The following is a 17632-nucleotide window of genomic DNA, read 5'->3' as shown; positions in this document are numbered from 1 at the left end:
CCAATTCCAGCGTCCAGTCAGCATACTCGCATCAGTCAAGAGGTCGTTCCGGAAGTAGCCATCGCTCAAGACGTCATGTGACGGACTCCTATCGGTCATGCAGAGACACATCCAGTGAGTCGCCATCGCGCACCCCCACATCACAAGACAGTGATGAATACATATGCATGGTAACTACTCCGGATCGTGATGAGTACATATGCATGGTTGCTGACCCGGATCGACTGAAGCGATATCCAAAGCTCGACATCCTGATAGGCGACCACCCAGCTAAATTTGTTTTGGACTCTGGAGCATCTTTAAACTACATCTGTGCTTTAGAACATCAATCCATGAAACACAAGCCCAAACTGGAACCAGCTGCTGTTCGTGTCTTCACATGGATGTCACGCAAGCCACTGCCTTGTCTAGGCCGTTTCCGCACCACTCTCACGTTCAAGGACCGGACAATTGATGCCTACATTCATGTAGTGGAGGGACCAGATCTGGCAGATTGTCTCCTCAGTCTCCCCACAGCAGAAAGACTCAAACTCGTAGAACTCCTCTACATGACGGAGGACACTCCCGACATCGTTGCAAAATTTCCCAACTTATTCAAAGGGCTCGGGAAGCTCAATCACTTCAAAGTAAAGCTTCACATCAACGAGAATGTGACACCGATTGCCCAACATCACAGGAAGGTGCCATTCCATCTACAAAAGGCCGTTGATGACGAGCTCCAAGATCTCCTTCGAACAGACATCATAGAACGCACGACGGGTCCCACCCCGTGGGTATCGCCAGTTGTAGTAGTTCCAAAACGAGGAGAAGACAACAAGGTCAGGCTGTGCGTTGACATGCGCGCGCCCAACACCGCCATCGAGCGGGAACGCCATCCTGGGCCGCATATCAGTGACATGATCACCAAATTGAATGGCGCCACAGTATTCTCCAAGCTCGACCTTAATAAAGGCTATCACCAGCTGGAGCTCCACGACAAATCAAGATATATCACGACTTTTACCACGCACCAAGGCCTCTTTCGCTACAAACGCCTGAACTTTGGCATATCCTCGGCTGCCGAGATCTTCCAGGAAGCCATCAGACGGGTCATCCAAGGCATCCCAAATGCCTTCAACTACAGTGACGATCTGCTGGTATTTGGGAAGGACAGAACAGAACACGACACAGCCCTGGACAGGGTCTGCCATGCACTGATGTCGGCAAACCTAACACTTAATGCCAGCAAGTGTGAATTTCATAAAGACACCTTAAAATTCTACGGACACATCTTCTCGAAGGAGGGCATGAGACCAGACCCTGAGAAAGTGGCAGCCCTGGCCGACACTCAGAAACCCCGAGATGTCACTGACTTACGCTCTTTCCTTGGCATGGCAAGCTACTGCGCGAGGTACATCCGCGACTACGCCACAATCAGCTACCCACTGCGAGAACTCACTCGCCAAGGTCAGCCATTCGACTGGACGGAAGCGTGTCAACATGCATTCTCTGTCATCAAACATGCCGTGGGGTCAGCTATCAATCTGGCGTACTTCGACACGAAGAAGAAAACTGAAATCACCGTGGATGCCAGTCCAGTGGGCCTGGGTGCCATTCTGGCCCAATACCGAGAAGACTCAGACCAACGACACATCATCGCTTACGCAAGTCGCAGTCTGACGGATACAGAAAAAGCATACTCCCAGCCGGAGAAGGAAAGCCTGGCTGTGGTGTGGGCGTGCGAACACTTCCACCTTTTTGTTTATGGCAAACATTTCACGATCATCACGGATCATCAGGCGCTCATTACAATCTTTGGCAACCCCAATGCGAAAATGCCACCACGCATTGAGCGGTGGGGCCTGCGTCTCCAAGACTACGTCTTCTCCATCATCCATAAACCTGGGAAAGCTGAAAACCCAGCTGATTTCATGTCACGACACCCACTGGCGGGTGCCCGTTCTGCACTCTCTGTAGCTGACGAATATCTTCACTTTGTTGTTGACGCTGCGTGTCCTCCCACTGTTCCTGTCGAAGCCATCCAGGAGGCGTCCGCACTTGCCCCCTCGTCCAAGCAGTGATGACCCGAATTCGCTCCAACTCCTGGAGGGACGTGAAGCAGTCCTCCTCCGAGTCCGCTCAACTCCGACAAGACCTAGCCGCATTCCAACGAGTGCGTGAAGAACTCTCCATCAGTGACAATGGTCTCCTTTTGAGAGGGGGGAGGATTGTGATTCCTCTCAAATTACGCCAAGGGGTCATCAACCTGGCACATGAAGGACACAGAGGCATCAATGCAACCAAGAAAGCCCTGAGAGAACGAGTCTGGTTCCCCACCCTTGACTACATGGTCGAGACAACCCTGAAGGACTGCGTCACATGCCAAGTAGTCAGCAAGGAAGAACCACCGGCACCGTTACAAATGTCAGAACTGCCAGACGGAGTATGGCAACAGATAGCGGTCGACTTCTTTGGCCCACTACAATCAGGACAGTACATCATTGTTGCCATGGATGAATACTCCCGCTTTCCATTCGCACAACTGATATCATCAACTCGAGCAACGACAGTAATCCCAGTGCTTGATGAGATATTCGCAGCCTGGGGCATCCCACTGCGAGTAAAAACAGACAATGGACCTCCCTTCAACGGTCATGAATTCACGAACTTTGCAACCCACCTAAACTTCAAGCACCAGAAAATCACTCCGCTATGGCCACAGGCAAATGGCATGGTGGAGCGATTTATGGGGACACTAAAAAGAGCAATCCAGCAGGCAGAACTGACTCACCGAGATGTCCAGCAGACATTAAATGAAGTACTCAGAGCGTACCGGAATACGCCGCACAACACCACAGCTCAGTGCCCAGCAACTGTAATGCTAGGAAGGACACCCAGGACAAGACTGCCCATGCTAAATGAAAATCCGCAACAACGGACAGTCACGGTCGATCACAACACCCTTGTGGACATTGATCACACCCGGAAGCATTGAATGAAAACATATGCTGATCAACGCAGACATGCCAAAGACTCCAACATACAAGAAGGAGACTGGGTGATAGTGCGAAGTGATCGGCGATCCAAGGCAGACAGTCGATACCTCGACATTCCCATGCAAGTCACCAAGAAGAAAGGAACCATGGTCACAGCCAAAGCTGACCACAAACAAGTGACAAGAAACATCTCACACTTCAGGAAATGCAACCGACGCGGCGGCCACGAGACCGTGCCAAATCTACTCTCAAGTGACTCTTCCAATCAGAGTGACAACAGTGACCCAAGCCATCATAGCCCCACGCGAATGGTGGAAACCACAAATCACCACAGTCCCCACAGTCACAGTCCCATGCCAAGACACAGAGAACGACCGCAACGTCTAATCAGGAAACCCCGACGTCTGGTCGAAGAGATATAGAAGAAGTGAGACTCTGCAAAACAGGGGAGATGTAGTGTCGCCCTGCCTGACTTCCTGTGTGAGACAGGACCGGCAGCAGGAAAAGGAAGTGAGTCACAGGGAGGAGTTTAGTCTGTAAGGCGGTGTGAGGCTGGCAGGGAATAAAGTAAGACGTGCATTCCTTACCTCTGCCTCGGTGTGTTATTGCGAAGAGCGCCAGCGCTGCGACAGCACCCACAGAGCTTTTACCAACATGGCCGCTGGTTCGGCAGAGATGCCTCGCTGCTGTGGAGTCTGAGCTGGCGGCTCTCCCCCATCCGACCGGGAGGAGTGGTGATTGCGGCAAGTAGCCTGCGAGTAACCGCTCCAGTGTAATCCATGGCTGGAAACCGGAGCCTGTGGAAACCGGAGCCTGCAGTCAGTGATGGCGGTCCGGCGATTTAACCCTGGATATGTCTACCCACCAATCCCGACCTATATTGCACGGCACACCGCAGCCCCTTCAGGAACATACCCACCCCAGGCCCCAGAGAACACTCTTCATCGGAGCGGCCTGTCCTGCCACGGACTCTCATGGACTTCTTTACTTTTTCTTTTGTCCTGGTCGCCTTTTTGCTGCTGTTCTCGGCCGCTTTTCTCTGGACCCTGACCCGCCGTCTTGTCCATTCCTTTGTCCTTTACCCTTTTCCCTCGTTTCCCCCTTGACGATCCTCAAATGTTTCTTCCCTTTTCTGTTTTGCCTTTTCGCCATAACCTTGTATCCCTCCCACCCTCCCTTGGTGTTGTGACTGCGTCCCACTCCGACCCCACTTAATGGAACTCTGCTCTCCTGTTTTTTTTGTGGTTTTTTTTGTGGGTCTTGACCTGAAAAAATCTACTATGTGTGTATATATATATGTATATAGAGATAACTCTAATCACCAGTATATGCAGTAGACCTTTGTACTCTCTACCATTCCTATGTGATTCTTAGAGTATATCCATTTGTATCTCTTCCTTGAATTTATTTATTTATTTATTTATGCATTTTTATATAGCGCAGACTTTACCCGAAGGCGTCAGAGCGCTTCACATTAGGAACAGAAATGAAACATAATGAGAAACATTACAAAAGGACAGATTGCAAAAACATACGTTACTTACATAAGGTAATAGTGACAATTGTGAGCAAACAAAATACATGAGGTAGTAAAAATTGTGAGCAACCAAAAATACATGAGGTAGTAAAGGTAATAGTGACAATTGTGAGCAAACAAAATACTTGAGGTAGTAAAAATTGTGAGCAACCAAAAATACATGAGGTAGTTAAAAGTGCACAAGAGGAAAAGTGACAAGTGTACAGTTATAAGAGAAAACAGTATAATTAGAGGTATAGTACTGCAATATGTGCTAGACACTCAGGCACAAGAACAAGCGTTACGTAGGCAAGGTGGCACTTGTGCAAGTATCAAAGGTAAAACAACCATTGGAAATGCAATAGGTCTCGCAGCATTAGAGTTAGTGCTTTTAGAATTGTTTATGGGTTTTTTTTGTAAATCTTTAGCATTTTTGTTTCCTGTAGCCAATGCTAAAGAATTACAAATAAAAAAAGCCATAAACAATTCTAAAAGCTCTAACTCAAATGCTCCGAGACCTATTGCACTGTGTGAGGGTGAGGGGTTGAGGGTGAGTGAGGGTGAGGGTGGGTGAGGGTGAGTGAGGGTGAGTGAGGGTGAGTGAGGGGTTGAGGGTGAGTGAGGGGTTGAGGGTGAGTGAGGGGTTGAGGGTGAGTGAGGGGTTGAGGGTGAGTGAGGGGTTGAGGGTGAGTGAGAGTGAGGGTGAGTGAGGGTGAGGGTGAGTGAGGGTGAGTGTGAGTTAGGGTGAGGGGTTGAGGGTGGGTGAGGGTGAGGGTGAGGGGTTGAGGGTGAGTGAGGATGAGTGAGGGTGAGTGAGGGGTTGAGGGTGAGTGAGGGTGAGTGAGGGTGAGTGAGTGAGGGTGAGTGAGGGTGAGTGAGGGTGAGTGAGAGTGAGTGAGAGTGAGGGTGAGTGAGGGTGAGTGAGGGGTTGAGGGTGAGGGGTTGAGGGTGAGGGGTTGAGGGTGAGGGGTTGAGGGTGAGGGGGTGAGGGGTTGAGGGTGAGGGGTTGAGGGTGAGTGAGTGAGGGTGAGGGGTTGAGGGTGAGTGAGTGAGGGTGAGGGGTTGAGGGTGAGTGAGGGTGAGGGGTTGAGGGTGAGGGGTTGAGGGTGAGGGGGTGAGGGTGAGGGGTTGAGGGTGAGGGGGTGAGGGGTTGAGGGGGTGAGGGTGAGGGGTTGAGGGTGAGTGAGTGAGGGTGAGTGAGGGTGAGGGTGGTGGCCCGATGGGAGAGAGCAGCCAGGATGGGAGAGAGTGTGAGAGAAATGGCAGGATGAGAGAGAGATGGCAGGATGGGAGAGAGAGATGTCAGGAAGGGAGAGAGATGGCAGGATGGGAGAGAGAGATGGCCGGATGGGAGAGAGTGTGAGAGAAATGTCAGGATGTGAGAGAGATGTCAGGATGTGAGAGAGATGGCAGGATAGGAGGATAGGCGAGAGGGCGTCAGGCAGACAGAGAGAGAGAGTGGGAGGAGCAGTGACTCTGTTACAGACAGATCGAGGGAAGTAGGGAGAGAGGTGAGGGGAGGGAGAAACGGCGGCCGCGATTACTGACACTTCAGGAGAGAGGGCGCGTGAGGAGAGCTGAGAGTGACAATGTCAACAAAGGACGGGAGGGCATGAAGAAAGGAGACCCCCTTGCAGAGGTGACGGGCAGAGAAGAAGAGACAGCGACTGGTGAAGGGTCATAGACAGAGGGCAATGGGAGAGAAAGGCGACATTGGCAGGGAGAGAGAGCAGTGATGGAAACACAGTTCATTAGACAGGAAGCGTAAAGGGTGTGAGGCTGGAGGGGGTACCAGGTGCGGCCCCCGCTCGGGGAAACGAGGTGGAAACAGAGAGAAGCGCTCCACAGCCAGAGGCAAAAGACGGGGTCCGGGCACAGGCGAGGAACGAGGGCACATTGGGTACAGGCAGCATTCATAACAGGGCGCGCTGGTGAGCGCCAAGCCTTCCTGCCCCCCAGGCCTGGAGAACAGACAGCAAGGCCCAGCTGCAGCCGCCCTGGCCTCCCGCCAGCCCCAGGAGATCAGCCGCCTGCAGGAGGAGTGATTCACCGCGGCGGCACAACGGAGCCTGTGTGCAGCGGCAGCGGCGGGCCGAGGGCCTGCTTGTTTTGGAACAGACGTATTGCATTGAAAAAATAAAGTTTACGAGGGCTTGAACCGGAGCTCAGCGACCGCTGCTCTATTTTAAGAAGCGTCTCGCGCTGTCACATAGACGCAGGCAGCGCGAGGCGCGTCTTTGCTCGCTGAAATGGTTTGCGAGATGTTTGTCACGAGCAAATGTAGCGCCTTGAAATAATAACGGGACACTGCGCAGAAATATTGTGTAAATCAGTGTGCATAAAAAAGGTGGCGTTCTGAATTGAAAATGTACATACTGGCTGGTTTGTCACTCCTTGATTCTGGTGGTGAAAACCCTAACAAGACGAAGAGAGCGAGAGTGAGCTGGCCCTGGAAACGCCTCTCCTCCCTGCTGTTTGTTTCAACAGAAAGAGGAGAGGAAGCAGCGCTGCTTGCCAGCACAGCCGCCCATAGGCAACAAGACGGAGGGAAGAGAGGGGAGGGGGGAGGAGAAATGCGACACGGCGGGAAGGGGAGGGGGCGGAGCGGGTAAAATAAACAAGACGGAGGGAAGAGAGGGGAGGGGGGAGGAGAAATGCGAGGGGGCGGAGCGGGTAAAATAAACAAGATGGAGGGAAGAGAGGGGAGGGGGGAGGAGAAATGCGACACGGCGGGAAGGGGAGGGGGCGGAGCGGGTAAACAAAGACGGACGTGCACGCGCTTTTAAGCTCAATGCGCATGCGCATTGAGCTTAAAAGTCACGGGCACTGCAAGGAATCGCCACGATTCCTTGCAGTGTGGATAAAGAGTGGATAAGTCCCAATACTCTCGCCTTGCTCGATGCGCATGCGCATCGACAGGCGAGACCTAAACATATGAGAGGTAGCAATGACTTTACTACTTGTACATTTGCAATTTTTATTTCTGTTTGTATCTCTTCCTTGTGTGACTTTACATCTTGTTCATTTGCAATTTTTTCTGTTTGAATCCTAAGTCCTTATGTTTTGCAACTGGTTCTTATGTAAAGCGCTCTGACACCTTCGGGTAAAGTTCGCACTATAGAAAATCGCATTAAATAAAAAAAATAAAAAAATATTGAGCAGCGGTATGCAAACACAGCCAAGTCGAATTCAGGCATCGTCCATGTCTTCTAACTAATGTCAGTTTGCCAATGCTTTATGATAGTGACTGGTTTCAAAACCGTGTTTCAACTACGGACTACTTTTAGGCACCGCCCCCGTCAAGGATGAGAGGCATCAATTCCATAGCCTCTCGCCTCCTCGTCACGGTTCATCCCATACTGGAAGGGTAGGAGTGCTGGCAGAATAAGTGAGTCGACGCAGCAATGCCACTTCCTTGTTTACCAGAAGCTTGAAAGATGGTAGTTCTTTTCTGCCGGGCTGAAAACTGAAAAAGGTGGTTGCTATTAGGCAAACGTATTGCCTTAAAAAAATGGTCCGAAACTGCTTCTTTTGATTACTCTCGGAGTGCTGGGACAAAGCACGACGACAGCTAAGTTTCACTTTCGTTTCATGCTCTCTGGATCCGCCTGTTTGCAAAAAGTTTTGAAGCAGCGATCGGAGACGAGCTGTAACAGATGGGCGTCAGCAGTTTAGCATTATTAACAGCTTTGCGTACGAAGTGCCCAGTGAGGGTGTTTGACAAAACTAGAACTTTTACCGCACGGACTGTTCCAGCACACGGAAAGGACAAGGCTGCTGAGATTTAATGAGGTAAGGCAGTTCCTTTCTTTATCAGAAGAGCAGCTGGCATTTTGTTCTCAGATGGGCGGTGCTGGAGGCATTGGAAGACATTTACTCCGGGAACCACAACAAATTGGGGTTCAGGGTGTGGCGGAGTAATGGGTGTAGAGACAGGATGCTGAGGCTGACCGTCGATTTATACATTCATTTAAAAAAAAATCTACCGCAAAGAAATTGTAAACAAGGACACGTGCCGGTAAATGTATAGCGCTCTGGCACCCTACACTCGGATGGGTAGCACTATAATTTAAATATATATAACAAAAAGTGTAATTTAAATTATTTGTTTAAGTATTCATACTCACAGATACAACTGGCATTCTTGCAGTGCATGCGCATGTCTTACATGGTGATGGGGTCTTGAGCAAAGTCAAAAACCTGCCTCCAAACATAGTTGTGCTACACTGCTTGTGAAGTGATAAGCCATGTGCCTTGGTTTCCTTCCATTACATTGGCGGCTGGGTGTTGGCTCCATATGACTCCCAGCCATGATGATACTTGAACGAAAGAAGCTATGATGGCCCTTTAAATGACACCTTTGTTTTAGACCCAGCAACAATTGAAAACAATAAGAAAGCCCCCTCGCTACCGGTTAGCATATATTTCAGTGCAGGGCAAACACCAACACTCTCTTGACACAGTGTTTATCCCATGGTGATTTCCATTTTATTTTTGGTAGGTGGGTGCCCTCCATGCTCCAGCTCTCCTCCCCATCTCCCCCAGGGGCATTTCACAACATCCAACTGCAGGACTGTTCAATTAGGCCCTGCAGTTCAGACGACAAAATGCCCACCGGCAAAAAAACGAGTCACCAAGTCTGCATACCCTCACCGCCTGCACGCTGTTGCTCCAAACAGAAAGCACACAACCCGTGGGTCCCCTGATTCATGTCCAGGTGTTGGTAAATTGCATTAAAATTCACAATATTTTTGACCGATCCCAGATTCTGCTCGGAAATATCCGACAGATCCGGGAGGATCTCCCTTATTTCTTGCACTACAGAAGCTGGTACCTATTGCAGAGCATTCAGCAGGGATAACTTAGCAATGTTTGTGGGTACAAAATTTCTGACACTTCCGAAGTTCTTGATGTTTGTTGAAAAATGTTGAAGGGAAAGGGGATACACATACCTGTCAACCCACCCTTAATTGCTGGCTTGTCATCATCGTTTCACTGATGTTCAGCCTCCTGATAAGCAAACTTCCTTCATAGATTTAGTGAGGTCACCCTCTTTTAAACCCAATATCACCCTAAAAAAAACACCCTCCAAAAACTGTGCATTCTCCATCCACGTTAATAAAATCATCCACTGACTAATCCCTCATTTTAGAATCAGCTTCTTGGCAATTAGGGGAATGGAAGGTGCCATCACTTGATCAATGAAAATATGTTTGAAATTTGGCACAAGCCCTAAAGAGTATACTTGGGGCAATTACAACTTAACATACATGCCTTAATCAACCGAATTCAGACAGAAGATGATGATTTTTTGCCTAAGAAATCTATTGTTTTTAATATAAACTTAAAAGGGACTTACATCCTGCCTCCTCTCTTTCCGGGCTTCTCATTGGTTCATGTGTGTGCCACTTACCTTTCCACCATTTCTTTTGGCTTTAGCATATTTTCTTGCATTTGCCAATGCTTGTTTTTTGCCTTCCTCTCTTATCAGTTTCCCGCTGCCGAAATATTGTTAACATCCACTTTGGTGGAAATATATTTTCATAAAGTGTTGCCCTTTACTATTACAGCATATTTATATAACTATTTATCACCTGGAGAGATTAAGTGATTTGCATAGAATACAGGATGTTGCTGCAGCACTGCCTAGACTTGAAACGGGATCCCCAGCTCTTGAGTCTGCAGCTCTGCCCACTGCGCCACATCCTCTCCACTCCTGTGTTATGTGTCAGGGAGCTCTTTCCTTCTCCAGGACGATGATTGATGAAAACAGCTCTTTATTCATTACATAGGCGAAACCCATGCATTACCATCTCCTGCCTCCTGCTCACATTTGCCTCTGCTTCAATGAAAAAATAAATAACCCAGATTTTTTTCCAGCTTGTCCCTTGTTTCTAATATTGGCAATGAGGTTACATGGGGTGATATATATTTCTTTAGCGTGAACTCGACCAAACTGAATTAGAGTGCTTTACATGAGCACCAGTTACATTACACAAGGACACATTTATTTTTGGTAGGCATGGGAAGATTTAGCAATTTGCCCAGAATCACAGGATGTTGTGCCGATGCCAAGACTCAAACCTGGTTCCCCAGCTCCAAAGTCAGCAGCTCTAGCCGTAAGGCTACATCCTCTCACCTAGATCACTAATAACATCACAGGAAGTGATGTTGCAGCTCTAGGAAAAAAAATATATAGGTGTGTTTATTTAGGATTTCATTTCTACACTGCACATTTGTATCTGAAAAAGCAAATCAGTCATGGTTTAGACAATACCGAAGTATGTTTAGAGAATAACAGATACACTGGTAGTCGCTTAATCATCTACTTTGTATAAAATAATGAACTAATTTAAATTCCTGCTTTGTAATTAAAAATAATTAATGACCAGATAGGTCTCATAAATAAACTATTCTTGTTATCATATCTTCAGCATCATTTCATATCTAGTTACATAAATACATCAAGTTGATATTTGGAGTGAGGAATGAAATCAAAGACAAATATCTGCAATACCTTAAATATTGTGCTGCCTATTAAAGGCGGGTGAGCCACTGGTAAGTTGAGCTAGGCTCGGCTAGGTGCCTGGATCTGGCTCTGCCTGCGGTCCTCTTGGACCCTCGAGCCTTAAACAAGCTGAGCTATCATATGTGACTTCTACCTTGTACCCACTCTCTAACCTAACACACCAAGAATTAAAAAAAAACATTAACCTTTGATGTTAAGGAGAGGGAAAAAGATTCACATTTCGTGGATGAGTGGCTCAATGTGGGATCAGAAAACCTGGGGTTTTCCTGACATCCCAGCTTGATCATATTTTGAGATCCTAGGCAAATATTTTATTTCACTGTGCTTTCCTGTTCCTTATTGCATTTGAGAGCACATGAAATACCTGAGTTCAGGGTGTTTCCTATATAAGTAGCTCTCTATCATCTGAATTAAATAGACTATAATACTCACTACAAAGGCTAAAGGGGCTTTGGCCCATGAGAGTGACAATAAGCTCTGTGCCTAAAAGGTTTTTTCCTTGCCTTTGTTCTCCTGCCTTTTCTCTGATTGACCTTTATTTTTTGTCGAGTTTTTTATGATCTCTTCATCCATGGGGGCGAAGAGTATATCACTGAAAAAAGGAGGGGAGAAGGGCAGGGGCTCTAACCCTTCCATGACTGCATATCTCACGATGGCGATGTGTGCCATTTCCACAGAACTTAACTTGGTAAAAATCGCATTAGAGGCACTGCAGAAGTGCACCCATCGGGGCCCCTTATGGATCCTAATGAGACCACAAACACAACACAATTGTTAACCACCCAATCAGTGAAAAGGAATGGGGAAAGCAAAAACCCCTTGTATTGTGCAGGATGATGCGAGTAGTATCGATCTTGATCTTACACATCCCGCTTGTGCTTTGAATAGAGATCACTGCCTCCTAAAAGAAAACTAGAAGAATAGGTATTATCTTGAAAATCAAAAGTATGAAATAAGACCCTAACTCGGAGTTAATCAGACCACTAGGTCTTGGCGGAAGCGAATACTCATGTGGTCACACATTGGTCAAGAAGCGTGTTCTGCATCATGCCTATTTGATCTTCCGCGAAGTGACCCAGTAGAGAAGTTGATGGGAAAGAACATAAGCGTGGAAGAGGCAGGTGTCGGGGAGCAGGCCAGGCACGAATCAGACCACTAGGTCTTGGCGGAAGCGAATACTCATGTGGTCACACATTGGTCAAGAAACGTGTTCCGCATCATGCCTATTTGATCTTCCGCGAAGTGACCCAGTAGAGAGGTGGATGCGAAAGAACATAAGCGTGGAGAAGGCAGGTGTTGGGGAGCAGGCCAGGTACGAATCAGACCACTAGGTCTTGGCGGAAGCGAATACTCATGTGGTCACACATTGGTCAAGAAGCGTGTTCCGCATCATGCCTATTTGATCTTCCGCGAAGTGACCCAGTAGAGAAGTGGATGGGAAAGAACATAAGCGTGGAAGAGGCAGGTGTCGGGGAGCAGGCCAGGTACGCAGAGATCAGAGTTTGCTGGAGTGATAGAGAGGAATGGTAAGGGAGAGATGTGGATAGGGAATAATATAGGAGGGGGAACAATAGTGAGGAAGTGACCTAAGGAGAGACAGGTAGAGATGTGGATGGAGAAGAGCAGAGGTGAGAGGCGAGTGAGCCAGGGAAGGAGAGGAAGGGACCTGCGAGACTGATAGGTGGAAGAGGAGTGAGTTAGAGAGGGATAGGGAAAAGGGGCCCTGGTTAGGGTCTGAAGCAAGGAGGGCAAGCAGCAGCTAGGGGAACACCAAGAGAAAAGTACAAGAGGAACAAGACATAGGTGTTGATAGCAAGTGGGAGAATAGGGGGCAAGGGGAGGAGCAGGATGTGGGGGAATCGGGGAGAATGAAGGCTAAGAGCAGCATGTTGATTCGGGGATAGTCTGCTATGCTTGGAAGTAGAACCTCAAGTTACATAAAGTAAAATACATTTCGACCTTATTAGGAGTCAAATACAGTCTGAAGGAGTGCGTCTTTGGGTGTCGATGGGAGGACTGCAGGTTCGGTTTTGTCCGGATGTCTGCAGGCAAAGAGTTGCTAAGGACCCTAGCAGCTCCTGAGAAGGACGCTGTGCATGAGAGGATGTGTAGCTGTGGCTTTTCAGAAGACAATTGTTTTTGCTACTGAAACCTCCCCATACCGCCAGATAGTTTGATAAGATTGGAAAGGTAGGTACAGAGTTTGTATGGACAGCTTTGTATGCATTATAGGATAGCTATCACTCCTTATGGTTGGGCAACTGGTTTTCTGAGTGACACACTACTTGGAGCAAGCTTTAGCAGTCTCTATTTCTATACATTGTGTATAGTCACTGGCATGGTCGCTGAAACAAGCAATGGGGATGTACGTTGTTACAACGCATGCTTTTAGCACGCATGCTGTAACAACGCGGTTTTTATAACGCATTCTTTTACAACGCATAACAGAAAGGGGTGTTGGATAGTGAATATTTTAATTTACTATTCCAACACCAGTCCCCGTTGACACTAGGGATGGTGTTGGATAGTAAATTAAAAGTATTCCCTATCCTTGAGCGCCCCCCAGAGTCATGCGTTGTAATAGAATGCGATTTAAAGACCGCGTTGTAATAGCACTGCGTGCTAAAAGTTGCGTCGTAAACGACGTTCCCCAGCAAGGGGGTCAAAACATTGTAATGTTTTTACAAAATGCTCATCTGCCTCGTTATTGCACTCCGGCATAGTATCATTTAACTGCATGTTTTTTTTTTCAGAACCCACACATTTCCGAGGACCTTAGGCCAGAAGAGAGCTCCTCAAATTTGAAATCTCTCAAAGTACCGGTAAATTGTAGAGTGTTTTGAAACCCTTGCTTCTGCTGTTAATTTATTATATTTGTCATTATCCCTATTTTGAAATGTTTGCTATCTCTGTTAAGTTTTTTCATTTATATAGTCGTATTCCTAGCAGAGCCGGACCACCACATTGAGCTATGTGGACTTTAGTCTGCCTTTGGCAGATTGTTGTATTTTCTGTGTGTGTGTGACGGTCCTTGCTTTCACCCTGTCTTCCTAGATGAGCATTATCTACTGTTTCGAATCTCTGTGCATGGGATCCACTCCCTACCAACAGCAGTTTACTCCCCTGTCAATCCCCCGCCCCAGGAGATTTTACTGGGTAGAGCATAACTCTAGCGGCCAGTGTCCGCTTCCTTGTTAATTCGAAATGGAGCTCAGATAGTGTTGTAAGGCAAATACTACCCTAAACTTTGTTTCTAAGGATATACTCTCTCTGCAGCTCCCTTGACAACACTTCTCAACCTGCCTCTTCACCATCTCTTCCTTCTCCCCCCCCCCCCAGTGTCTTCTGACGGGGAACACGTTCTAAACGACTCCCCACCTCTTCCTTCAGTGGGCGAGTTCAAGAAAGAATGCAGCTTCTAGTGAGATATATGATAACTTGTTCCTGCCCAGCCGGGCCAGGAAGTTTATTTTCTCAAACAATGTCGATTTAGACACAATATTTTCAAACAATTAGTATGACACAAGCCTGTGCCGTACTTAGAAGAGGAGAAAATAGAAGAAAGGTGAAAGGGGTGTCTTCAGGCAAGGAAAAAGAGCAAAACAGGGCACTTTATAGTTGAAAAGAAATAATAACAGTGTCGCCTGGAGTGAAACAAACATTCTTAAATTATGAATTTCTACATGTATGTACACTCATAGGTGTCGACGTTTCGATCCCTTCGCTCAATTAATTAATTGGGATCATCATCAGGACTTAGTAAATAGGGTTGCCTGAAAATAACAAAGCCTGTTGGGAAGATAAGAAAAACAAGCACAAGAAGAAATCTTTTAGAGAAAATTTTTGAGAAATTTTTAAGAGAGCAGTAAACACATGCCTAAAACTAGCTTTTTCCAGCTTTTTTCCACTGCGATCGCAAAATGTGACATGTGCCAAGTGAGTGTGCCTTTGTGAAGCAAACAATCAGATTCATAATTTATATTTGCGTTTTGACATTTACTTTACATACTGATCCTTGGAATCGCAGTGATTCAGGTGCAGAAAACGCCGCAGGTTCGTGCATAACGAGTGACTGTGGGGAGTATAGTGAATATGAGAACCTTATGGCTCAGTGAACTGGTGTTAGAGCCGGTGCACATGCAGGTTTGGTTTTGTTGTGATATTGGGCTTAACAGACACTATTGGGCATTCCAGCACATACCTCTATCATAAGAAGAGGTTTTTTGGGTGAGGCGTCAACCTTGCTGGGGGCTTGAAATCACGATGGGTAACAATTAAAACCCTCTACCAGGACAAGTCATTGAAATCCTGGATGCCACTGCCCCCAGGCGCCCCCAGCAAGGTTGACGCCTCACCCAAAAAAACTCTTCTTATTATAGAGGTATGTGCTGGAATGCCCAATAGTGTCTGTTAAGCCCAATATCACAACAAAACCAAACCTGCATGTGCACCGGCTCTAACACCAGTTCACTGAGCCATAAGGTTCTCATATTCACTATACTCCTCACAGTCACTCGTTATGCACGAACCTGCGGCGTTTTCTGCACCTGAATCACTGCGATTCCGAGGATCAGTATGTAAAGTAAATGTCAAAACGCAAATATAAATTATGAATCTGATTGTTTGCTTCACAAAGGCACACTCACTTGGCACATGTCACATTTTGCGATCGCAGTGGAAAAAAGCTGGAAAAAGCTAGTTTTAGGCATGTGTTTACTGCTCTCTTAAAAATTTCTCAAAAATTTTCTCTAAAAGATTTCTTCTTGTGCTTGTTTTTCTTATCTTCCCAACAGGCTTTGTTATTTTCAGGCAACCCTATTTACTAAGTCCTGATGATGATCCCAATTAATTAATTGAGCGAAGGGATCGAAACGTCGACACCTATGAGTGTACATACATGTAGAAATTCATAATTTAAGAATGTTTGTTTCACTCCAGGCGACACTGTTATTATTTCTTTTCAACTATAAAGTGCCCTGTTTTGCTCTTTTTCCTTGCCTGAAGACATCCCTTTCACCTTTCTTCTATTTTCTCCTCTTCTAAGTACGGCACAGGCTTGTGTCATACTAATTGTTTGAAAATATTGTGTCTAAATCGACATTGTTTGAGAAAATAAACTTCCTGGCCCGGCTGGGCAGGAACAAGTTATCATATAGTAGTCCATTGTGTGCTATATTGTATTGTTAAAATCTAAAGAAGCTTTGAACCTTTGTTTCTATAACTTAGTCATACCCATGGTTCTTAGCTACCCGCTGGGTTTCCCTTGTTTGTCAAAAAAAGCTTCTAGTGAGATATCACAAAAGCCTTCTAGTGTGACATCACATAACTCTCATGCACCATATTTGACTCCCTCTCCTGTGCTGGCAACAAACAGTGGGCCGTCCTACCCAATCTGTCTAGTACATGCCCTGTTTGTGACTTTTGTTTTAAATCTAACTGCCCGACTTAGGGCCCCAAGCTGCTAGTGGGCTTCGGATTTTCGCGGCTCTCATCAATAGTGAAACATGCCCTTAATATCCATGAGCTTATCATAGACAATACGTTAGACGCTCTTTTCATCACGGAAACCTGGCTTGGTGAGTCATGTGCACCAGTGGTGGAGCTAGCAGTCCTGAGAGGGTATCGTATTGCCCGGGCCGATCGTACCTCCGGGAGAGGAGGGGGCACCGCGGTGGTCTTTAGGGAGACCTGGACTTTTACGAGTGAAACTGTGAGGGAGCTGGTGGAGGGGGAGGCTTTGGATTTCACCTTTGTCCTTTCTCCACATTTTACGATGGGGGCACGCTGGTGTGTCGCCCTCCCAGTCCTCCAGGGGCTTTCTTGAGGTCTCTAAGTGAGGCCGTCACCTCACGTGCTCTTCGCTTTCCTAAATTTCTCCTTCTGGGTGATTTTAACATTCATCTTGATGTACCAGCAGCTCCAGATTCCGGATTCCTGCTGGATTTACTGGACTTGTCTCAGATGACTCAGTGGGTTAAGATGCCGTTACATTCAGGGGGGCATTTGATAGATCTGGTGTGCTCTAACTTTGATATCATGGCCACAGACCCACTCCCAGTTACATGGACCGACCACTTTTTGATAAGGTTCTCATGGGACTCGGGAAAACCCTCTCCCCCCTGGCCACGGCCTTAGGCCCCCCATCCTGGAAGATCAATATTCCTGCGCTTTCAGAGGCGCTGGCACTTTCCCATCCGGCACCTGCGTCTGACCTTGGAGGGGCGGTGGATTGTTTTAATGCCTGGATCAGCCAGGGGATTGACTCCTCCTCTCACCCACTGGTCCGCAGATCTCTCCGGTCCTCCCCTTCCAGTCCCTGGTTTTCCCCTAATCTAAAAGAGCTGAAACTAGGCTGTAAAAAACTAGAACGCCAATGGCGGCTGGAGTATTGTCCCAATGCTAAATCTGCACTCCGCGCGGCTCAAAGAGACTACTATGCAGCGGTCAAGAGAGCTAAGAGCGTCTGGTTTGCTGAGCGGATCGCAAAAGCCAACAATAATAGTAAGGAGATCTTCACTATAGTCAGCAGTTTTATGTCTCCTGGCGTGGAAAAAAAGACGCTCCCAGTTTCTACCCAGTGGTGTGAAGAGCTATCGTAATTTTTTATTAATA

At 47.2% G+C, this 17632-nt stretch overlaps 1 pseudogene across 1 annotated transcript in view; it reads left to right on the top strand.

Moving 5' to 3' along the window:
- The first annotated feature begins 7842 nt into the window (after positions 1-7842).
- LOC144755513 (histone-lysine N-methyltransferase SMYD3 pseudogene) overlaps positions 7843-17632 on the top strand; it is a 42478-nt pseudogene continuing 32688 nt past the window's right edge. Inside the window, exons 1-2 of the transcript XR_013594916.1 lie at positions 7843-8283; positions 13774-13842. The product of XR_013594916.1 is annotated as a histone-lysine N-methyltransferase SMYD3 pseudogene (transcript). The remainder of the gene's footprint in view (positions 8284-13773; positions 13843-17632) is intronic.

This window comes from Lissotriton helveticus, chromosome 5_1, assembly GCF_964261635.1.
Source record: "Lissotriton helveticus chromosome 5_1, aLisHel1.1, whole genome shotgun sequence".
Classification (NCBI taxonomy): domain Eukaryota; kingdom Metazoa; phylum Chordata; class Amphibia; order Caudata; family Salamandridae; genus Lissotriton; species Lissotriton helveticus.
The sequence above is the reverse complement of the archived record's forward strand: the minus strand, read 5'-3'. Positions and strand labels throughout refer to the sequence as shown.